Source organism: Globicephala melas, chromosome 13 (assembly GCF_963455315.2).
Source record: "Globicephala melas chromosome 13, mGloMel1.2, whole genome shotgun sequence".
Classification (NCBI taxonomy): Eukaryota; Metazoa; Chordata; class Mammalia; order Artiodactyla; family Delphinidae; genus Globicephala; species Globicephala melas.
The window spans coordinates 24,788,541-24,814,447 of record NC_083326.1 but is presented as its reverse complement, the minus strand read 5'-3'; positions in this window follow the sequence as shown (position 1 = coordinate 24,814,447).

Below are 25,907 nucleotides of genomic sequence, written 5' to 3'. Positions count from 1 at the left end.
AAAACAAACTAGTTGTTACCAGCAGGGAGAGGGAAGAGGAAGGGGTAAGATAGCGGTAGGGGATTAAGAGGTACAAACTATTATGCATAAAATAAATAAGCTACAAGGATGTACTATACAACACAGGGAATGTAGCTAATATTTTGTAGTAACCATAAATGAACTATAACCTTTAAAATTGTGAATCAATAAGTTATACACCTGTAACTTATGTAATATTGTACATCAACTATACTTCAATTGAAAAAGGAAAAAGATAGATTAAATTGGGATTCTTAAAAAATGATATACGAAGTAACCAGTTATCTTCAGATAATAGATATTAGTATATTCTTATTTTTCCAAATTTCCTTTAAATGTATGTTTAATAAATTGAAATATTAGTTTTGAAAATGGAAATTGTCAATAAATTGGAAATAGTAACAAACACAGCTAAAGCTCCATTTCCCTAAATCCTTTCTTTTCCCATCTTGCACAGTGGTAACCATTCCTGAAGTTGCTGCTTATGATTTCTGTGTATATTTTGTAATATTATTACATATGAGTATATCCATAAATAATGTATATGTTTTTATAAATTAGATTATAAATCTGTTCATTTACTCGGCATATGTATATTGTATGTCTCCTTTGTATCAGGCATTAGTCTAAGCAATTGATATAGAACAATAAACAAACCAGAAAATTACTCCCACTCTCACCAAACGGAAGCAGCCTGAAAAGTGGCCATTAGGAAGAGATGAAAGTTTGCCTCCTGGCAAAATTCAGATTAAGGGTGTGGCCTTTCCATCTAAACCCATTGGTTTAATTACCCATTAAGTTTAACTTCGAGAGAAAAAGAGGTACAGCAGAGCACAAAAGCCAAGTTTGAGACCTAAGAGATTAGGTTTACTTAAGATCTTTTGTTATAATTAATTGAAGGGAAGAGCACAGTCAGGGCTAAAAGATGGGCTAAAGGGCCAGTGAGTCTTCCCCTTATCAGTTCAGTGAGATTTGACAGATGCTGTAGACTGACACGTGATTGACATATTCCATCTTCTGAGGGGCAGTTTTTATTATGGTTATCCTGGCTTTTTTGCCTTTGTCTATTAAGGTGTTTGGAGGTTAGAATCACTTGTCTTTTAGAATATAGGTTGTCAGACAAAGAAAAGCTACATTCACGCTTGGAGGAGATAATTGCAAGTCCCTTAAAGATGAAATTTGAGTCAGACATGTTCAAAGAGCAGGTAAGGAAAAGATTTGGGGAAAAGGAAGGCCAAAACAGCCAGTGCAAAATCTTCAAAGGAAAAACAAAAGTTGGTTTCTTTGAAGAATAAAAAAATATTCAGGGGGGCAGGAGTACAGGGAACAATGAGGACAGAACAAAATGATGACAACAGAGGTAGAGGTTTCACCTGCTATTGTCGATGAAAAATTAATCAGTCAATCTAAGAAAGAGTTGGAAATATTTATTCAAGCCAAATTTGAGGATTATAATCCGCAGAGCATCTCAGAAAGCTCTGAGAACTGTTCCGCTGGTTAGAAATCAAGGCACAGTTACAGAAGTTTTTTTGAGACAGAGGGCTGTACATCAAATGACATAGTATTGACAATTTACATAATCCAGGTCTAAGCGTCATCCTGGTGGGTCATGTGACCCCTTACATGATCAAGAAGGAATGTTATCTATTAAGGAGTTGCCTTGTTGATGCTAGGAGAACATTGCTGTTTATGGTTGAGCAGGTATTCCTGCTGATGGGGGAGGTTTGGTCTATGTATAAGGCAGGTACAACAATGCACAGTGCAGGGAGAGGGGAGGCCAAATTTTTATGTTTAAATTTTTCTTGTTTTGCCACAAAATATGAATTTTATTTCACATTATAAAAGGAGTTTAAGTTTCATTTGTGCAAAGAAGAGTCACAAGAAACTTTTAAGTACAAAAGTCTAGTTGGTGTTGTGTGGGGAGTTGTTTTTTTTTTTTAACATCTTTATTGGAGTATAATTGCTTTACAATGGTATGTAAGTTTCTGCTTTATAACAAAATGAATCACTTATACATATACGTATGCTCCCATATCTCTTCCCTCTTGCGTCTCCCTCCCTCCCACCCTCCCTATCCCACCCCTCTAGGTGGTCACAAAGCACCGAGCTGATCTCCCTGTGCTATGCGGCTGCTTCCCACTAGCTATCTATATTACGTTTGGTAGTGTATATATGTGCATGCCACTCTCTCACTTTGTCACAGCTTACCCTTCCCCCTCCCCATATCATCAAGTCCATTCTCTAGTAGGTCTGCATCTTTATTTCCGTCTTGCCCCTAGGTTCTTCATGACCATTTTTTGTTGTTGTTTTTTTAGATTCCATATATATGTTTTAGCATACGGTATTTGTTTTTCTTTTTCTGACTTACTTCACTCTATATGACAGACTCTAGGTCCATCCACCTCACTACAAATAACTCAACTTCGTTTCTTTTTATGACTGAGTAATATTCCATCGTATATACGTGCCACATCTTCTTTATCCATTCATCTGTTGATGGACACTTAGGTTGTTTCCATGTCCTGGCTATTGTAAATAGAGCTGCAATGAACATTGTGGTACATGACTCTTTTTCAGTTATGGTTTTCTCAGGGTATATGCCCAGTAGTGGGATTGCTGGGTCGTATGGTAGTTCTACTTTTAGTTTTTTAAGGAACCTCCATACTGTTCTCCATAGTGGCTCTATCAATTTACATTCCCACCAACAGTGCAAGAGGCTTCCCTTTTCTCCACACCCTCTCCATTATTTATTCTATGCAGACTTTTTGATGATGGCCATTCTGACTGGTGTGAGATGATATCTCATTGTAGTTTTGATTTGCATTTCTCTAATGATTAATGATGTTGACCATTCTTTCATGTGTTTATTGGCAATCCATATAGCTTCTTTGGAGAAATATCTATTTAGGTCTTCTGCCCATTTTTGGATTGGGTTGTTTTTTTCATATTGAGCTGCTTGCAAATTTTGGAGATTAATCCTTTGCCAGTTGCTTCATTTGCAAATATTTTCTCCCATTCTGAGGCTTGTCTTTTCATCTTGTTTATGGTTTCCTTTGCTGTACAAAAGCTTTTAAGTTTCATTAGGTCCCATTTGTTTATTTTTGTTTTTATTTCCATTTCTCTAGGAGGTGGGTCAAAAAGGATCTTGATGTGATTTATGTCATAGAGTGTTCTGCCTATGTTCTCCTCTAAGAGTTTGATAGTGTCTGGCCTTACATTTAGGTCTTTAATCCATTTTGAGTTTATTTTTGTGTATGGTGTTAGGGAGTGTTCTAATTTCATACGTTTACATTTAGCTGTCCAGTTTTCACAGCACCACTTATTAAAGAAGCTGTCTTTTCTCCACTGTATATTTTTGTCTCCTTTATCAAAGATAAGGTGACCATATGTGCGTGGGTTCATCTCTGGGCTTTCTATCCTGTTCCATTGATCTATATTTCTGTTTTTGTCAGTACCATACTGTCTTGATTACTGTAGCTTTGTAGTATAGTTTGAAGTCAGGGAGCCTGATTCGTCAAGCTCCGTTTTTCTTTCTCAAGATTGCTTTGGCTATTGAGGGTCTTTTGTGTTTCCATACAAATTGTGAAATTTTTTCTTCCAGTTCTGTGAAAAATTCCATTGGCAGTCTGATAGGGATTGCATTGAATCTGTAGATTGCTTTGGGTAGTAGAGTCATTTTCACAATGTTGATTCTTCCAATCCAGAAACATGGTATATCTCTCCATCTATTTGTATCATCTTTAATTTCTTTGATTAGTGTCTTATAATTTTCAGCATACAGGTCTTTTGTCTCCTTAGGTAGGTTCATTCCTAGATATTTTATTCTTTTCGTTGCAATGGTAAATGGGAGTGTTTTCTTAATTTCACTTTCAGACTTTTCATCATTAGTGTATAGGAATACAAGAGATTTCTGTGCATTAATTTTGTATTGTGCTACTTTACCAAATTCATTGATTAGCTCTAGTAGTTTTCTGGTAGCATCTTTAGGATTATATGTATAGTATCATGTCATCTGCAAACAGTGACAGCTTTACTTTTTCTTTTCTGATTTGGATTCCATTTATTTCTTTTTCTTCTCTGATTGCTGTGGCTAAAACTTTCAAAACTATGTTGAATAACAGTAGTGAGAGTGGGCAACCTTGTCTTCTTCCTGATCTTAGTGGAAGTGCTTTTTGTTTTTCACCATTGAGGATGATGTTGGCTGTGGGTTTGTCATATATGGCCTTTATTATGTTGAGGTAAGTTCCCTCTATGCCTACTTTCTGCAGGGTTTTTTTTTTATCATAAATGGGTGTTGAATTTTGTAGAAAGCTTTCTCTGCATCTATTGAGATGATCATATGGTTTTTCTCCTTCAATTTGTTAATATGGTGTATCACATTGGTTGATTTGCATATATTGAAGAATCCTTGCATTCGTATGATAAACCCCACTTGATCATGGTGTGTGATCCTTTTAATGTGCTGTTGGATTCTGTTTGCTAGTATTTTGTTGAGGTGTTTTGCATCTATGGTCATCAGTGATATTGGCCTGTAGTTTTCTTTCTTTGTGACATCTTTGTTTGGTTTTGGTATCAGGGTGATGGTGGCCTCATGGAATGAGTTTGGGAGTGTTCCTCCCTCTGCTATATTTTGGAAGAGGTTGAGAAGGATAGGTGTTATCTTGTCTCTAAATGTTTGATAAAATTCGCCTGTGAAGCCATTTGTCCTGGGCTTTTCTTTGTTGGAAGATTTTTAATTACAGTTTCAATTTCAGTGCTTGTGATTGGTCTGTTCATATTTTCTATTTCTTCCTGGTTCAGTCTCAGAAGGTTGTGCATTTCTAAGAATTTGTCCATTTCTTCCAGGTTGTCCATTTTATTGGCATAGAGTTGCTTGAAGTAATCTCCCATGATCCTTTTTATTTCTGCAGTGTCAGTTGTTACTTCTCCTTTTTCATTTCTAATTCTATTGATTTGAGTCTTCTTCCTTTTTTTCTGGATGAGTCTGGCTAATGGTTTATCAATTTTGTTTATCTGTTCAAAGAAGCAGGTTTTAGTTTTATTGACCTTTGCCATCATTTCCTTCATTTCTTTTTCATTTATTTCTGATCTGATCTTTATGATTTCTTTCCTTCTGCTAAATTTGGGGTTTTTTGGTTCTTCTTTCTCTAATTTCTGTAGGTGTAAGGTTAGGTTGTTTATTTGAGATGTTTCTTGTTTCTTAAGGTAGGATTGTATTGCTATAAACTTCCCTCTTAGAACTGCTTTTGCTACATCCCATAGGTTTTGGGTCATCATGTATTCATTTTCATTTGTTTCTAGGTATTTTTTGATTTCCTCTTTGACTTCTTCAGTGATCTCTTGGTTATTAAGTAATGTATTGTTCGGCCTCCATGTGTTTGTATTTTTTAAAGATTTTTTTTTCTGTAATTGATATCTAGTCTCATAGCATTGCCATCGGAAAAGATACTTGATACGATTTTAATTTTCTTAAACTTACCAAGCCTTCATTTGTGACCCAAGATATGATCTATCCTGGAGAATGTTCCATGAGCACTTGAGAAGAATGTGTACTCTGTTGTTTTTGGATGGAATGTCCTATAAATATCAATTAAGTCCACCTTGGTTAATGTATCATTTAAGGTTTCTGTTTCCTTATTTATTTTCATTTTGGATGATCTGTCCATTGGTGTAAGTGGGGTGTTAAAGTCCCCTACTATGAATGTGTTACTGTTGATTTCCCTTTTTATGGCTGTCAGTATTTGCCTTATGTATCGAGGTGCTCCTATGTTGGGTGCAAAAATATTTACAATTGTTATATCTTCTTCTTGGATCGATCCCTTGATATTATGTACTGTCCTCCTTTGTCTCTTGTGATAGTCTTTATTTTAAAGTCTATCTTTTCTGATATGAGAATTGCTACTCCAGCTTTCTTTTGATTTCCATTTGCATGGGATATCTTTTTCCATCCCCTCACCATCAGTCTGTATGTGTCCCTAGGTCTGAAGTGGGTCTCTTGTAGACAGCATATATATGGGTCTTGTTTTTGTATCCATTCAGCCTGTCTATGTCTTCTGGTTGGAGCATTTAATCCAGTTACATTTAAGGTAATTATCAATATGTATGTTCCTATTCCCATTTTCTTAATTGTTTTGGGTTTGTTATTGTAAGTCTTTTCCTTCTCTTGTGTTTCCTGCCTAGAGAAGTTCCTTTAGCATTTGTTGTAAAGCTGGTTTGGTGGTGCTGAATTCTCTTAGCTTTTGTTTGTCTGTAAAGGTTTTTATTTCTCCATCAAATCTAAATGAAATCCTTGCTGGGTAGAGTAATCTTGGTGGTAGGTTTTTCTCCTTCATGACTTTAAATATGTCCTGCCACTCCCTTCTGGCTTGCACCGTTTGTGCTGAACGATCAGCTGTTAACCTTATGTGGATTCCCTTGTGTGTTATTTGTTGTTTATCCCTCGCTGCTTTTAATATTTTTTCTTTGTATTTAATTTTTGATAGTTTGATTAATATGTGTCTTGGTGTGTTTCTCCTTGGATTTATCCTGTATGGGACTCTCTGTTCTCCCTGGACTTGATTAACTATTCCCTTTCCCATATTAGGGAAGTTTTCAACTATAATCTCTGCAAATATTTTCTCAGTCCCTTTCTTTTTCTCTTCTTCTTCTGGGACCCCTATAATTCGAATGTTGGTGCATTTACTGTTGTCCCAGAGGTCTCTGAGACTGTCCTCAATTCTTTTCATTCTTTTTTCTTTATTCTGCTCTGCGGTAGTTATTTCCACTATTTTATCTTCCAGGTCACTTATCCGTTCTTCTGCCTCAGTTATTCTGCTGTTGATCCCTTCTAGGAGAATTTTAAATTTCATTTATTGTGTTGTTCATCACTTTTGTTTGCTCTTTAGTTTTCTACATCCTTGTTAAATGTTTCTTGTGTTTTCTCTATTCTATTTCCAAGATTTTCGATCATGTTTACTATCATTATTCTGAATTCTTTTTTAGGCAGAGTACCTATTTCCTCTTCATTTGTTAGGTCTGGTTGGTTTTTATCTTGCTCCTTCATCTGCTGTGTGTTTCTCTGTCTTCTCATTTTGCTTAACTTACTGTGTTTGGGACCTCCTTTTCACAGGCTGTGAGTTCGTTGTCTGGTATCTGTCCCCAGTGGCTAAGGTTTGTTCAGTTTGTTGTGTAGGCTTCCTGGTGGAGGGGACTAGTGCCACTGCTCTGGTGGATGAGGCTGGATCTTGTCTCTCTGGTGGGCAGGTCCACGTCTGGTGGTGTGTTTTGGGGATGTCTGTGGCCTTATTATGATTTTAGGCAGCCTTTCTGCTAATGGATGGGGTTGTGTTTCTGTCTTGCTACTTGTTTGGCATAGGGTGTCAGCACTGGAGCTTGCTGGTCGTTGAGTGAAGCTGGGTCTTGTCGTTGAGATGAACATCTCTCGGGGATTTTCGCCATTTGATATTATGTGGAGGTGGGAGATCTCTTGTGGACCTGAAGTTGGCTGAAGTGTCCTGAAGTTGGCTCTCCCACCTGAGAGGCACAGCCCTGACTCCTGTCTGGAGCACCAACAGCCTGTCATCCACAAGGCTCAGAATAAAAGGGAGAAAAAAAAAAGAAGGAAAGAAAGAAGATAAAATAAAATAAAGTAGAATAAAGTTATTAAAATAAAAAATAATTATTAAGAAAAAAAATTTTAAGTAATAATAAAAAAAAAAACGGACAGACAGAACCCTAGGACAAATGGTAAAAGCAAAGCTATACAGACAAAATCACACAGAGAAGCATACACATACACACTCACAAAAAGAGAAAAAGGGAAAAAAATATATACATTTTTGCTCCCAAAGTCCACCTCCTCAGTTTGGGATGATTCATTGTTCAGGTATTCCACAGATGCAGGTACATCAAGTTGACTGTGGAGATTTAATCCGCTGCTCCTGAGGCTGCCGGGAGAGATTTCCCTTTCTCTTCTTTGTTCTCACAGCTCCCAAGGCTCTGCTTTGGATTTGGCCCTGCCTCTGCGTGTAGGTTGCCTGAGGGCGTCTGTTCTTCGCTCAGATGGGATGGAGTTAAAGGAGCCGCTGATTCGGGGGCTCTGGCTCACTCAGGCCGGGGGCGGGGGGAGGGGCACGGAGTGCGGGGCGGGCCTGCGGCGGCAGAGGCCGGCGTGACGTTGCACCAGCCTGAGGTGCGCCGTGCGTTCTGCCGGGGAAGTTGTCCCTGGATCCCGGGGCCCTGGCAGTGGCGGGCTGCACAGGCTCCCCGGAAGGGAGGTGTGGAGAGTGACCTGTGCTCGCACACAGGCTTCTTGGTGGCGGCAGCAGCAGCCTTAGCGTCTCATGCCCGTCTCTGGGGTCCGCGCTGGTAGCCGCGGCTCGCGCCCGTCTCTGGAGCTCCTTTAAGCGGCGCTCTTAATCCCGTCTCCTCACGCTACGTGAAATAAAGAGGGAAGAAAAAGTCTCTTGCCTCTTCGGCAGGTGCAGACTTTTCCCCGGACTCCCTCCCGGCCAGCCGTGGCGCACTAGCCCCTGCAGGCTGTGTTCACGCCGCCAACCCCAGTCCTCTCCCTGCGCTCCGGCCTCAGCTCTCAGCCCCGCCCGCCCCGGCGGGTGAGCAGACAAGCCTCTCGGGCTGGTGAGTGCCGGTCGGCACCGACCCTCTGTGCGGGAATCTCCCCGCTTTGCCCTCCGCACCCCTGTTGCTGCGCTCTCCTCCGCGGCTCCGAGGCTCCCCCCTCCGCCACCCGCAGTCTCCGCCCGCGAAGGGGCTTCTAGTGTGTGGAAACTTTTCCTCCTTCATGGCTCCCTCCCACAGGTGTAGGTCCCGTCCCTATCCTTTGTCTCTGTTTTTTCTTTTTTCTTTTGCCTTACCCAGGTACGTGGGGAGTTTCTTGCCTTTTGGGAGGTCTGAGGTCTTCTGCCAGCGTTCAGTGGGTGTTCTGTGGGCGTTGTTCCACGTGTAGATGTATTTCTGATGTATCTGTGGGGAGGAAGGTGATTGCCGCGTCTCACTCTTCCGCCATCTTGAAGCTCCTGGGGAGTTGTTTATAACGGGCGAGATCGGGAGCCGGGAGACCGGTTGCAAAGGTAATGTAACAGTCCTTGAGAAGAAACATGGTAGCTTTGATGGTGCGAGCAGAGAAAATGGAGAGAAATGGAATAAAATGTGTTACTCAATTGGCTCTGAGTGATGTGGGGAAAGAGCATACGTGTAGGTTTCTGGCTTGAGCAAAATGTTGCTGGTGTTTATTAAAACGGGGAATGTCTATAGCAGTAAGGGGCACAGGCACTAGAAATAGTAGAAAGCAAGAGCGCTGTTTTGGATAGATTAAATGTGAGACTCTTCTTAAACACTGAAGTGGAAATGTCAAGTAGATATTTTGGGAATTTTTAGCACTAGTCTCATGGTCTGTAAAGCCATGCATCTCGATGCTATCACTTGTGGGAAAAATATAAATAGAAAAGAGGAAAAACCTCAGAAAAAAAGTGCAGGATACTCTAATATTTCGAGTTGGATAAAAATAGCTTGATAAAGTCTCCAAAGTGAGTAAAAGGAGTATGGAGGAGAAAAATCAAAAGGAAAAGAAATACAGCAAAATGTAATCCCTCAGAAGCATCAGTATTTTGAGAAGGACGGACTGGTCCAGTAGGAGGTACTGAGAATCTGAAACCAGAACTACCAAAGGGTCCTTGTGTGGGCAGCCAGGAGAGAATTGATGAATCAGTTACAGAGTTTCTGTGACTTGCAAAGGTCAGGAACCAGATCGGAGATGGCTGAGGAGAGGGTGGAAAGAGGGAGACAGACGATGCAACTTGTGTGGACAGACTTTCCTGTAAGCGGAGCAGTTGATAATTCAGAGACATTTGGGGTCAAAGGTAGTCTTCATGTAGTAGATGTTAGAGCATGTTTTATGTGCTCATAGTAAAGTCCTAGGAGAAAGGAAGAGTGGAAAGAAAGTTTTTGAGAAAGTGAGATAAGTTGGAATTCAGATCTCAGAAGCAGTGGTTTGCCAAAAAGGAAAGCAGGGGCCCTTGTACTGAATCAGCAAGAAGGAACTCAGTACGGAATCTAGGATGTTGGGTTTGGATGTGGGAAGATGAGGGCTTTCTTGTCCTTGGAACACATTAAAGGTTAGATGGTTTCAAGTTATTTTCTCATTCAGCTTTAGCCTTTTTGCCAATGAACATGCATGTGTGCAAACACACACACACATACACACACCAGTATTCATTACCACTAAGCTTGATGTCCTCCTTGTTTTATAATTGGTTTGGTCACAATCAGTTGATTATTTTTACTACAAAGGTTTGTACAAATCTCTCCAGGGGCAAAAATTAGAAAGGCAGGAAAGTGAAAAAGGTCTGGACATGCTCTGTGGGATAGACAATGTAGTACACCCAGAGCACGTTTAGAAGAAAGGTATTTTAAGTTATCTAAAATATATTGTAAAATTTTAAGCATCTATTAGCATTGAAGATTTACATATTTGAAATTAAAATGACAGTGTTTTTTAATGCAGATGGCTTGATATTGTACACTTTACTCAAGCAATGTTATATGTGCAAATAAGAGTTTAGGCATGATGGGTGCCACCCAAGAACCTAAGTGTTGAATCACTTACACTGTGATCAGCTGATGTTTGGGGACTGTCTGGGCTTTACACAAATGAAAGATTAGAGAACAGTATTCAATTTGTTTTCAGTCAGACTCGACTGTCCCTGTTTGCAGATTGCAAAGCCCCCAAAGGGAGCAAATGCTCTATTTGCCGGTTCCAGTTGGGAAATTTTGAGTTCTTTCACAGCTGCTTAAATATCTGGAAGCCTCACTGGCAAATGTGCATTTAATCATTGAGTCAAATAATTAGTCTGAACATTAAAGGATTTCACTCTTCTTTTTGTTTTTATTTTTTTAATTAACTGAAAATGTAAGTGAACAAAGCCAAGGATCAGGCTTTATTTTTCCTACTGCCCGGGGCACTGAAGGATTAGGTTCCTACTGTATAACAATCTGTGTGAGAAAATGGAAAACAACAGTCAAGAACAATGCAAATCTTGAAAAATAAAAATAAAAAACCATACTTGATATTGTTAGGAATAATAACCATTTAACAACATGAAATTGCTTAGCAAACCTTTCTTTGTAGCTGGTTCAAGATTCAAAACAATTTATAAAATGCAGTGGGGTTGAATAGGGACAAATCCAAGACATGATATTATGAATTATGTAGGTGCATCTGGGTGCCTCCCACACCTGTCAGCAATCATTTCTGTATATTTTATGTATGCTTTTTCTTTAAAGATTTGCAGAAAAAGTATAGCACATTTCTATCTTCATATGTTCTTATTAAGGACAGAAGTTTGAAATCTCTCTTAGCCTAAATCTCATTTGCAAATTTGAATAATGAAATAAATTTTTGACCTTGGAATGGCTTTACAATGTTAGGGCAATTTAGCATTTATAAAAGACTAACTGACTTGATAGTAGAATCTATTCTTCATGTAGAAACATTAGATTAAGTGTTTATATGGTGGTATTGTAAAAGAGCATTGGCACAGAGGAAAATTAAAAAGAACCCCGAATTCTCCGAACCAATTTATGGTTTGATGAAAGCAAGTTCTGCGTTTTCATGATCTTCAACGATGTGAGTCTTTCAAGCTGGTATTCTGTCATCAGGATTGAAAAGGCTGTGTTACATGGTATCTAGACTTTTAGGCCAGTTTGGGGACCCAAACATTTTTCTTAACAATATTTCAATTGAAAATAAAACCTAAATGGTAAATAACAACCGCCATTTAAATCGCAATCTAGATCTAAATGTGGATTGCGTTTACTGGAGGTAGGCTACATGTATTTTATTTTAAGCTAATTAATTATAAATTCATTCATTACTCATTTATGTACTGCCTCAGTGCATGGCTGAGTCGGCTGATATCACTGCCTTACTTACGATAAAATTTTGCATGTCAGCACTGCCATCAGCTGATATTCTCATCATCATATTGACCATCGCTCAACCCACATGACAAGTCTGCACTCAGTTTAGGTTTGGGAGCTATGGCAGGATGAATAATGCCTGCCACACGTGTCCACTTCCTGATTCGTGGAACTTTGGAACATGTTACCTTCTATGGCGAAAGAGACTTCGCAGGTGTGTTTAAATTAAGAATGAGGCGATGGGGAGGTTATGCTGGATTGTATAGGTGAACCTGATGTAATCACAAGGGTCCTTATTAGAGGAAGGCAGAAAGGTTAGACTCAGCAGAAACTACGCTATGACGTTGTGCTGGCTTTGCAGATGGAGGTGGGGGGAGTATAAGCTAAGAAATGCAGGTGGCCTCTGGCAGCAGCAAGAGCTCCTGACACCATCACGTTAGGGCTTCAACACAGGAATCTGGGGGAGACGCAAGCCTTGAGTCCGTAGCACTACGATAACATTTTTAGTGCTCACGTCTGTCAGGCGTCAAACCCGTTCACGTGTCAGCAATGCTAAGGTGTTTGGAAACTCTGAATTATTTTTCTTATTATTGATTCTTATCTACTGTCAGCACTTTCTGTGGACTTCAAATATCACATCATGGTTGTCAAAGTACAAAGTTCACCTATTGCCCCATTCCCTTTATAATTTGCCCAGGCTCCATTCACATGAAACAACAGTGAGTGAATAATTTGGTATTTTCATCATTGGATGGAAGGTTATTTGACTTATGAAGCTCATAGGCCAATCTCACTGAGTATTTCTCTGAAATCTTAAAGTGTAAGTTAAAACATTCCCTTAATCCTTTCTTTTTGTTTTTTTTAAATACAAGCTGTAATTCATTCCTTTAAATAAGGCTTAGTGCTTCCCAGAAAATAACAGAAAATTTAACAAAAGGAGAAATGTTACCCGGAATGTATAATTTCTTTCTTTAAAGCATTTGTAAATAGTCTGCTATATTTTAAGTAGGCAGTAAACAAAGAATCAAGATATTTTTGGTAGCTGAGAATTTTTAGGTAGCTTTTTTTTTCTTTCCTGGCATGTCCGAGTACAAGATCTACAGAAAAATACTTGTTGAAAAACAATTCAATTTTTTCAAAATTATTATGTGTATTATTGTAGCGAAGTATAAGTACTGCATTGTACAAATATTTATTTTTCTTTATTTGCTTCTTGTTACTTCATTCAAGGTATTGCTTCTTTAAAAAGATTGCCAAACTTTAGTGAAATAAAGAATCATTACCTTTTTAAAACTAAGATGTTGAGAATATCCTTAAAGTCCGATTATTTTCTCTCTTATATCCAAAATTACTGAGATTTTTTTCCTCCCAGTCCTTTAAGAAATTTTCTCTGTTAAACTAAATCTATTAGTAATTACTTTTACTTGTATGAACCATTCTGTATGCCTCATTTTGCCTATTCCTAAGCATTTAGTTTCAGACTAAATAACTCAGATATGGTAGCCTCAATACAGAAAGACAAAAATAAAATAATGATTTGGTATTGTCTTTACCTGTGTCCATGTCCGTTGTACAATGTCATGATTCCTGGAACAACTTGGGCCCCCAGTAAATATTTTGTGAGTGAATGAACGAATGAACATTCAATGTCCTCAGAAGACTCTAAAATTCTCTGGCTTCTTCTATCATCTGAAATTCCCTGGCTTCTTCTATCACCTGCACCTGAGTTGACAGACTGAATTCAATATTATCAATACTTAATATTACATTGGCTCTGAATATTGTCCACCTTGTGCATTTCACAAATTTAAATAGAAAATTTTGTAAGATTTGAAAAGTCACAAAATTGGCAATCCTAACAAACTCTTGTTTATATTTAAGATGACACATCTAAATAAAACTCTGTTTTCCAGGAATACCCAATCTATAAAAAGCTCTAGAGATTACTATTGCCAGAAAGAAGAAATCTAAAAAAAAAAAGGAGAGATGACGTCTGTAAGCCACAAGATCAAGAACACTTTACAATGATTCTTAGAGGACCTAGTCAGTAGGGAGGATAAGATGAAAAAGTACACATTCACTTTGGTTATACTGAAATAATATTTAAAATTCATGTCACATAATAATAACACGATTTTTGTTTGCTAATTGTACTAGTAATACTACTAATATTCATATAATCTTATTAAGTACTTCTATGACAGTTATCTTTTATTTTGAACATATAAGCTGAAAAAATTAGTGTATGCATTTGATTATATTATGCATTGAAAAATAGTGCATTGTAAATATATACATATTTATAAGTATATATATTATATAAGTATATATATTATATAAGTATATTATATAAATATATATAAGTATATATTATAGAAATATATATGTATATATTATATATAAGTCTATATATATTATATATATATATATTCTCCTAGAGTCTTTCTGAAAACTCAAAGTAATACAAAGACATTTTTACAGAATTAACTAATAATATGGAGACATACTTAAAAACATAAATTTACAAGTAAGCATAATATCTAAGTTAATGACCAAATAAATAAACTAAAAAGTAAATAAATAAAAGTTAATGACCAGAAGTCCTATTTGTTATAATAACACTCATTTTACAAATGTTTTTGAGAGTTAATTTTGAATGTGTCTCCTTATCCTTATTTAAGAAACAAGGGCGTGACGGAGGTCTTGCCATGAATTTGGTTCATGGCCTCAAGTAGAAAATGAATAGGCATTACTTCCCTGATTTTACTGTCAAATAATTAGCTTTGGTTTTACTATTCAACATGAATACCTTCGGACGTCACATCTCATTCTCACTGTTTTTAATGAATCATGCCACACAGTTTTTGGATAGAATGTAATAAATTATAGGGTATGGCTTCTGGCCAACAGAACATTGCCTTTACTTATTATAAGACACCGTCATTAGTAGATCCTTCTGGGTGTTATTTATCCACCGCCCACTGCTGAGTCCTTAATCACAGCATTTTTGCTTTCCTTGTTCTTGGAAGGAGACAAAAAAAGTCAATTCAAGGTTTGTAAAGAATGTTCTCTGGTCATGAGGCATTTACCCCTTTCTTCTTTTCTGCATATTTTGTTATCTCTGCAGAACACAAACAGAATTGTTTTTGTTTCGTTTGCAGTTATTACTTGCTAAGTTCCACTGTCTACTTGGCTGCTCAAAACATAAGAAAGATGGAATTTTGCCTGAGAGTTTCGAATCCAAGTGGGAAAAAAGCATTTTCCATACCACTGCCAGATCTCATGTGGGAAAAGGTAAAAATAATTGTGTGTTCTTCTTTCCTGGAGAGAGATGGGAGTTTGATCTCCCCGCTAAAACCCTGCACATGCAGCCCGGCTTAGTCCATACTGGATGGTGGCAGTGTTTGTTCCTCTTGGAGGCACACAGGGCCAAAAGACCAATGCAAACTTGTGGCACCCAAAGCTAAGTTAAACAGCAACAATAAAACCAAGCATCTGATTACATATTCCCTTGTATAAGCCCTTTGGCCCTTTGGCCTCATCCACGCAAGGGTATGTCCACAGCTGTTTGCATAGCTGAGCTACATTAAATGACTTTCCCGTTAATTCCTCTTCCTTGGTCTCTTTTTCTCTTTTGTGGTTGCCTTGTGTCGGCTTGGCTATTTAACTTTTTATCCTATCCTCACTCCTTCATGCAGAAACTCTTGCCTGTGCAAGTGTGCTTTATCTTGCTTTCTGGCATTATTCTGACTTCTGTGGTTATCTTTACAGATATTGTTTAAAAACTAAGAATTGCTCTACTAGGATAATATTTTATATTTCTATAGCTCTTCCAAGTCTTTTCAAGTCCTTTTAACATGTATCCTACCCTTACATTCTCAATGCCACCCTCTGAGGTAACTTCCTAGACCTCTTCAGAGTAGAAAACTCATAAATGAAATAAACAACAGTGATGACGATGACAATACCCTCATTTAAAAAAACCCTATTACCTAAGAAATGTTCTTCTGTCAAACAGATGTGAGTGAGAGCAGGAGAGGGGATTTAATGGAGATGCTTTATGGCGATCTTGCTACAGAACAATTTTACTTCCTCCTGATGTATTTCACGTTGAATCATAGGATGACACATCCTTGCACAAAATGATCTAGTGCCTTGTTATAAGAATTGTGGTTGGAAGGCTGTGCTGATTTTTGTGAATTAGTAAAGTGATGAGACACTAAGAAGGTTAGATTATAGTCCCACAAGAGGTGACCCTGACACATAGGGTAGCAAGAATCATCATGAGGGCTAGAGAAAATACTCATAAATGAAAGAGAGCAATGTTAAAAACATGAAGGAAAAGCAAAGGAGGAGTACAAAATATAATTTCTGAAAACTGCATTGTCTATATTTTGTTTACGTATTGACTTTAACACATGAGGTTGTTTCTTCCGGTATTCCCCCCTACTATTTTAGGCACCCCCTCTCTTCCTGTGTAACAATTTCATTAAGATGAACAAGGTATAGGTAAAAGGCAAAATGCAAATCAACATTTGTCCCTCGATATGACATCTTGGTCTCCATCTTCATTGTTTTGTTTTGTTTTTAGGAACTGTATCATTTGGAAACTACCATTGCAGTTTATCTGTTTTCTATATTTACAAACCGATTTTATAGACCAATACTGTGGGTAATTGAGTGTGGACTACAAGAAGGAAAAATCATATAATCATGAACATAACACATGAACTAATGTCAGGTTTTCTGAAAATAAGGAAAATGGGATGATACTTGTCTAAAAAAAGAAAAGCATTTGGCAAAAATTGGATGACAGCGTGAACTCCTAGATTTAAATTTTAAAAATGTAGCTTGGGAATTCCCTGTTGGTCCAGTGGTTAGGACTGTGCTCTCACTGTGGAGGGCGTGGGTTCAATCCCTGGTCCTGGAACTAAAATCCTGCAAGCTGCAAGGTGTGGCCAAAAAAAAGCAGCTTTTCCATGATGGCCTGAGGCAAGTTACTTAATACCTCTTTACAACCTGAATGATATTTCAAGAATGTTATGTGTTTCTCTCTTCCTCATCTCAGGATGGGACTCAGGACCTTGTCTTGGGATTTGGGTTTTCCCTTGGAAGAATGAAAGCCATTGTTGTTCTCATACCCAAAGGCAACTTGAAAGGGATAGACCTACTATCTCCTTCATGGACCCTGTGTAGTGGGAGATGCTTCGGGTTGACTGACTCTCCAGAATCTTTAGATATGCAGAGGTTAAGAAGCTGAAGTGAAGAAACCGCCATGAGAGATTTCCATTAGTGCTTTATTCTCTCTACCAGTTACTTGGTCAGATTTTAGCACTTCAAAATGCTTTTAGGATAATTATCAATATCTCCTTTGCTCTTTACCTTTTCAAAGATGATAAATAAACTCAGAGATTTATGGAAACATCTAAGATTATTTATATTGTTTGCCATTTGGCATTATAGGGTAAATATATGTGCTATGGACTAGATGTTTGTATTATCCACCCTCTAACCTCAGAAATTCATATGTAAAAGCTTAAATCTCCAGTGTGATGGACATGGGGTCCTTGGGAGGTAATTTGGCCATGCGGGTGAAGCCCTCCTTATTAAAGAAACGAGAGAGAGAGGACCATTCTCTGCTCTCCAACAAGTGAGGGCACAAGGAGAGGAAGAATGTTTGCACACCAGGGGGAATGCCCTCACCAGACAGCGACCTGCCAGAACCCTGATCTTGGGAAATAAATGTTTGTTGTTTAAGCCACCCTGCTATGGCAATCTGTTCTGGAAGCCCAGACTGACTCAGACAATATGGGAAAATGTTTATTGTGCATCTACCATATGTCTCACACTTAAGACATAATGATAACAGAAGGAACACTAAGATCCACGAAGAATCTTACACATCAGGGAGAAAGTAAAAGGTATTAATCAAATAATCATTCTGCAAACACTAAAATCGCAAAATCAGATAAATGTTATGAAAAAACTCAGTGAGTGGTGTGAGAACATGTGAATTGGTTTGGTGATGAGGGGAGGGAAAGAGTGGAGTTGGGATCTGAGGCAGTGTGGGTGGGGAGATAGAAAGGCAAATAGCAGATAGAGGTGATGCTTTTCTGGGATCTACAAAAGAAAAAGAAGTCACCTGGGAATCACAGCGCAGGGACTCAGGGATTCCAGCAGATGGAACAGCAGATGCAAACACTCACAAGTGGGAAAAAACAAGGCGCTTTTGAAAAACTTAAAAAAAAAAAAAAAAAGACCTATGTTTTGGGTTTGGGGAGGAAAGAGAAGGAAACTGCGGGTGGTGATCTGAGATGAGGAAGCAGGACATGGCTCATCAAAGGTTCCTAATCTGTCCTTTAAATAATTCTGGGACACCACTCATCTGATACATTAAGGAGAGCATATGTAGGGGGAAGCATTGCTCAAGTGTTTCGTGTAGAATTTTAACTACCTCAGGAGTCTGTTCCGTAGTCATAAAATAAAAAGAAAATTATATTTTATGACTTTTAAAAGTATCATATGTGGATTTTCTACTACATAGTAATTTTAAAAACTTATGCTTGGTGGGCAGAATATGAGTCCCACTGTTTCTACAACAGAAACACATTTGGCTCTCAAACACATATAATTTTAAAAAATTTTTTCATTAATTTTTTTTTTTAAATGTCTAACAAGTTTGCTTTAAAAAACTGCCTGATTGATATGGTTTTAGCTGGATGGGTTCGTGTGCATAAAAACAAGCTAGCTACTTAATAGTTGCGGTTTATACATGGTTTTGCCTTTGTCTGTGGCCCGGCTGTTAAATAATTAAGACCAAATATCAGTATTTGAACAACTCCTCAATTCAGTCTTACACGGTTTTGCTGTAAGAGTGATTAATGATTACAGCCTTTCACTTAAACAAGAGCCGTGTTCTTCTTAACCAATGAGAAATGATCAAGCAACAAGGTCCGACTCAGTAGGAATGAATCCCAGTTAGTTGTGACTTCACACTGGCCGTGTTCTGGGTGAACACCCCTCCCACAGGCATCAGGCAGTGTGTGTGCAGCTATTGATGAGTGAGTCAAGAAACAGGAGTCCAAAGGATGGTGGTGTGATGATGGGCCGACACATGGTTCTGTAGTCCTTGGTCCTGATAACTTCAGCATTATCTTTGTTGTATCAGTTTTATGGTTTAGGTCCAACTGTTTGTTGTTGTTCTTGTTGCTTTTCTTTCTCCAGGGCAGACCAAAAAGGAGTTTGTCTTATTTTTCATTTGCCTTTGTGGTAGTAGTGCCCCCTCCACTCAACCTGCAGCACTGTTACATCCCATAATTTTCTGTTCGCAGGTCTGTAGGCTCTGGGTCTACTCCCGCATCCTCACCGCATGGAGCCCCATGGGCTCTATTTCCTGCCCCAGACACTCCTGCATCCCTGCATCTGGCTGTAGACAGTGATGCCTCTTGAATTCCACAGTTGTTGCAAGATGCCGGTGTCACATGAAGGACAATCAGCTAAGCCCTTTCCCAAATCCCAACAAAGAAAATGACAGGTCTTCAATGACCTAGAGTACCAAATTTCTCTGGTAGTTTTATCATTCCCTCTCAGCTCATCCTGGCTCATGACACCTAAGACTCAAGGCCCCTTCTCCAAGCGGCAAACTGCTTGGCTGCCTCGATAATTATGCATACTTTTTCTACCCTGGCAAAGACATCATTTGATCCCGTATCCCTGCTGGTTGGGGCGGACCAAGGAAAGTGTCAGGGAGTGTCTAAAGAAGTTGGTTTTCCAAGCTGCTTTTGGTCCTGTCCTTGACTCTTGAAAGCTCAAAAGGAACACTAACTTCTGTTTCCCTTCTCATTTCTGCCACGAGCTCCCTTTCCTGAGTCAAGGGATTTCAAAGTCTAGGTGAAAATGGAAAAGTGTGATGAGCAAAGCAAATAAATAGCAGAAACAATGGACTATCCATCCATTATTTTTCCCCATTACCTTTGTGCTACACTAGCAAGCAAGGAGCAGAAACTGAAGTCACTCATTGTCTAGACTTGCACAAGGGGAAAAGCTAGAATTGCAAAGCTCATGGAAATTGCAAACATGACAGAGAGGCAAGGCTTTAAGATAACACAAGTTAAACTGTTTTCAGGCAGTTTTTTATCTTTTGCTGAAATATTTCCTCAACCACTCCAAAAAAAATTATCTAGACAATTTCTTTAGTTATAAAGGCAAAAGAATGCATCAGACACTTAGAATGACAGATGCCTAGCATATATATATATATATGTATATATATATATACATATATAGTTATATTTCTACTTATATTTGTCGTTTTCTTTTGTTTGTTTTTTGCTGGCCTATTTCAAATGCTTAAACTGAATGTACATTAACACACAGAAGGTTTTTGGTGAACATGGATATCTAAATTCTAAGGGTATAAACGAAATAGTTAAATGTCTAATTTTAAGGTTCATTTACTTTGTCATATATTTAATTAACCTACATATAAATGGCATATTAATTTAGATCTATAACATATGTCCTCTCTTACATAAAATAATTTTATTCAAGCTATTCACACACATCTATGGCATCAGTGTGAGTAATCTAACACAGTTTTTTGAGAGTACCTTTTCCTCCATTCCATCCAGGTTGCTTGATTTACAACACTTTTCAAATTTGTATATGATGTTGTCACTGGATATTTTAATATCCAGATACTATACCCATAAGGACAGTAGGAATTTATAAAATATTACCACCTACTGTTCCATCTTTTTAATTAAAATTTAAAATTTTGCAATAGATATGTTGTAGCAAGAATAAAAAATAAATAAATCTAGATTGAATTTTTTGTTTTCTTTTTAACCCATTCTGTCAGGAGTCCTATAGGAGCATCAAAAATGACCATGTATTAATGCCATTTGAAACTGTATCGTCTCCAAAGTATACTTTGATCTTCTCCAAAAGAAATAATATATATTCATACATATTCAAATTTGAGAAACTTTTAAAACATTTTAAGAACATTTTGTTCTGCAGAATAATTTGAGAAATGATAGTCACGACATTAGTTTTCCAAGACTGTCATAACAAAGTACCACAGACTGGGAGGCTTAAACAACAGACATTTATTTTAACACAATTCTAGAGATTAGAAGTTCAAGATCCAGACATCGGTGGGTTTGGTTTCTTCTGATGACTCTCTCCTGGGGTTGCTGATGGCTGTCTTCTCCCTGTGTCCTCCCATGGTCTTCCCTCTTGTGTGTCTGTGTCTTAATCTCCTCTTTTTATAAGGACTCCAGTCATACTGAATATGACTCTTATTGGAGCCCACTCCAATAACCTCATTTTACCTTACTTACTTCTTTAAAGACCCTATCTGCAAATATTGCCACATTCTGAAGTGCTTGGGTTAGGACTTCGACATATGGATTTGGAAGGGGGTCACAATTCATCCCATAACATACGGTAATTACTATAAAATTATCAAATACCAATATTACGTGAAAGGAATAGTTTAAACATGTAGAAGAATAAAAAATAATGAATAATATTAAAATAGATACAGTGTGAATTTAAGATTGCAAAAGATTTACAAACTTAAAATTACTGCTATAAGGCATCTCTCTTTTTTAAGTGATCTAGGTATATTTAAATTCAGAAAATTTGAAGTTTTAAATTCTAGAGCTTCTAATAAGGAGACTTTCAATATCAAGCAGAAAAGAAAAAGAGAAACAGTTTACCCAAATTGTAAATAAATTATTGCAATTGTTTTAAAAATGTAGCAATTGTGTTGCCAGAAATGTTTAAATCACTACTTTGGCTACTAAAGTTATGTAAATATTTAAGTGAACCATATTTGAAAGAATCCATTTAATTAATAATAATTGTAGAGTATATATTATTTGCTTCACATGGAAAACATGAGCAAAAATATTATAGTAAAACAACAAATTATATTAAAGGTCAATACAGGAATAAAGCTGATATATATATATGATTATAAGAAAATATATAATGCATTTAATTGTTTGGGAAAAATTGTTTTAAAATAAACATGAATTAACAGAATCTTGCTGGAATCCATGAAAAACCCATGAATAGGAGACTGATAGTCAATGGAAAATAAATTGTATGAAAGTTTTATTTAAATATATTAATGGAAATTTGGTCAAATATAAAATTTTAGCTTTATATCATTTTTCTGTAAATTCACTATGATGCATTAATATCTCCTCAAAAATATAATTTAGGTACCAGAAACAAGATCATGGCAAATATCATTATCCTGATTATGATGTTTATAATTCTCATTCCAATATTTTATTAGGAATATTTTCAAACATACATAAACAGTAAAATAATTTTATAGTAAATCTCATATACCAACCATCTAGATTTTATAATTACTATTTGTCTAAAATTCACTTTACTATGTTTGAATCCATCCATTCCTCTGTTCATTTATTAACTCATCTCATTTTCTGATATTCTTTAATAAAAATGGGAAAATAATTTGAAAAAGAATAGATATATGTATATGTAAATTGAGTCACTTCGTTGTACACCTGAAACTAACACAACATTGTTAATCAACTATACTCCAATATAAAAGAAAGAGAAAAAAAGTAAGTGACAGACACCAGTATACCTTAAATTCTTTGTTAAGCATATAATCTAGGGTTCAACATGTGCTTACACTTTTTTCCCCTTCTTAGGTTAAAATTCACATACAAGAAAATGCATAAAATTTAAACTTATCTTTTGAAAAGAAAGATACATGCATATGGACACAAGCTATTTATAATATAAAACAACTGCAAACAAACCCAACGCCCACTGCTAAGGGTTGTTTGAAAGCATTATCTTTCCTAAACAAACATATTAAAACATCAGCTGTTATTAAAATCCTAATTATTATTATTTCTATCATTGTGGTTATTGTTTTAGTTATTGTTTTTGTACCAGAAAAAGAATTATAAAGGTCACCTGGAAAAAGGTATACAAGAATAGTCAATAAAATCGTGAAAAAAGAGCAGAATGATGCAGGGAGGCTTGCTGGATCACGGAGCAAAGGACATTACAACACTCCTCTAATCATATAAGATAGCCTAGTATAGAAGTGGAACAGCACATGAACCCAGCAGAGAATCTAGGAATAAGGGCCGTAAGTAATCATAGAACCCAATATATCAGGCACTGTGCTAGTGTCTGGAATTAAAGAATGAGCAAAAGCAGACACATCCTTTGCATGCATGAGACTTTAAGTCTGGTTGGAGTGAAAGATACCAGATATTAATCCAATAATCTCCACTGCAAATATTAAATTTGTAATTTTGCCAAGTGTAATGTAGGATATGTACACAGTAATAAAATAAACTCTAATAGAGGATTAGACTAATCAGGTATGAGAAGTCTTGATTTAATAAGTGATACACATCAAATGACTGAAAAAAATGAACAAAGGGAAGAAACAGCTTTAAAGGGAGAGGAAACATCATGAACACAGGTCCTGGGGTGGAGAGAAGCTTGGCAGCATGAAGATTAGAAGAAAACCAGTCTCAGGTTTGTACGAACAGTGAGAAAGTTAGAATGAACACAGTTCAAGATGAGCCAGGAAGTGGAGTCAGAAGACCATTTGCTTAGCATCATGCAGAGGCTTTCATAGGTTTTGTCTTTGTTGGAAAAAAAAAATGGTCATTCACAGAAAGTTTTCAACAAAGCTGAGAATGACAATATGAGATTGGTACTTGGGAAAGATCCCTCTGCTGCAGAGAGGTTTACTAGAGAGTTTTGAGATGGAGGGTATTTGCAGTAGGGCACATGAAAGGGAACCCAAGCATTGAGGAGGGGTGTAAGGGAGAGTGGAGGTGATTTAATAGAAGATAAAAGTGGCAGCTTGGGAAACAGTTGGCCCAGTTAGTCAAGGCCCAGAGGCAGAAAATAATCGACGCTGCTTCAGGTGTTCGAAACACATACTTAATACAAAGAACTGATCAAAAACTATTAGTAGCACTGGCTGTCGCTTCTAGGAGATGCCCAACAGAGGGGCCAGCACCCAGGCAGTCCAGCTGATTGTGTTGCTGAAACCAGCACCGAGTTTCTTGGTCTGCAGCCTCCCCGCTGCCACTGCTGCTCTAGGCTCCTGATGAGAGCAGGATAATAGATGACTGCTTCCTTCCTGCACCTTCCAGGTGCCTGCCAGAGCCTCTCATGGACAGAGCCTACCCAGTGGTTCAAGACCTAAATGCAAAGGTAATCTGAGAGAAGTATTTAAAAATATGAAAGGATATGTATTTATATAATCTTGAGATGGAGGTTAGGTTTTCTGAACGTAGCTCAAAGTATTAAGCCATAAATAAATGTATTTTTGAACAGACAATTTAAAAACAAAGCATAAGAAAACAGATTGGGTGCACACACAATTAGAACATATTTAAAATAGTATCTATGATAGACAAATAGTACCTGAGAAATCAAAAGGAATTAAGTAAATAAGGCTTTTGAAAATGTGCAAGAGATAAGTAGATTTTTCAGGAGTGAACAAATACAGATTCTTTATAGGTATATTGACTAAAACTTAAAAATATAGATTATAAAAATGGGCTATAATTAAAAATATTTTTATAATTGAAGTTGGAAATTAAGTAATTTGAAAATCTTCAATAGGGCAGTGTGTATCACAGTGACAACTGTCTGCCCATATAATTAACAAAATATGTTCATACAAAGTAAAATAATAAATAAATAATAATATAATGAAAAATAATTACTTAGAAAGGAAGAACACACGGTCTCATCCATCCTAAAGGATACATCTTGAGCTTGCGGACTTGAGAGCCTCTGACTCATAATATCTTGCTATCTTTTCTCCCCTAGCTTAGCCACGTAAGTGAGGCACGTGCCCATAAAGCCATAGTGGCTTTTCTGTCACTTGAATTGCCACAGCTTCATGAAAGGAAGTCCTGCAGGGAACACCACAGGAGAATCGACTTATTTAGGTATTGGGTCCTTCTGTGCCCAGGAAGTTTTCACCTTACGCATTGTCCCAGACTAATAGTAATTAGGCTGCAACAATATTACCTTGGCTTTGATGCCTAACTATATGTATGTTTGTATATATATATTATATACAGTATAAAGTAAGTTACAGAATAGCATACACTTCTTACAGAGCCTAAAGATGTTATTTTAAAATATTTACAAATATTTATATTCTCCCACTCTAAATCCACCAATGGAATCTCTTCTGCTTAAGCACAATTCGACGTCCCTACAATGAGCTACAACCCATAGATGGTCTGATACCTGACCACTTCTAGAGAGCATCTCTCTTTTCTCCCCTCTCACAGAAATCCAGGCACACTAATTCTCCTGTGCCTAAAAGACTCCCAGCATGCAGACAGACTTTTCTACCTCCAGTTCCCTCTGCCTAGAGAATTATTTCCCTAGATACCTACATGATATTCCCTCTCAGTTAATTCTGGTCTCTATTCCAATGTCACCACAGAAAGCATTTTCCTGACCACCCTACCTAAAAGAACATTGTCCATTAGTCACTATTCATTTAATAAGCGTTCTTCTCCACGATCCTCTTCCCTAACTTAATATGTGTACGTATGTATCTATGGATGTATTCACTCATGCGTGTAGGCATGTATGCTTTAAACAGTCTTTCTTATCCACTAAAATATAAAGTCTTTGAAGGCAGGGTATTTGCTTGGCTATTTATGTAGAACATCACATAGAATAATGTGTATATAAGCCCCCCAAGATATATCAAATCAATGAAATTACATAGTGGCAGTGAAAAGTGATAGGGATACTATATACCAGTGTATATTTTTGATGGTGGGAATAGGAGTAGTCTTATTCTCTTTTTACTTACTTGCATTTTTAAAATTTTGCAATGATTGTTACTTGGTTAATAAAGGTAAAGGGGGGGGGCAAGGAAAAAAAGTGTCCTTGTAGAACCAAGCTGATAGAAA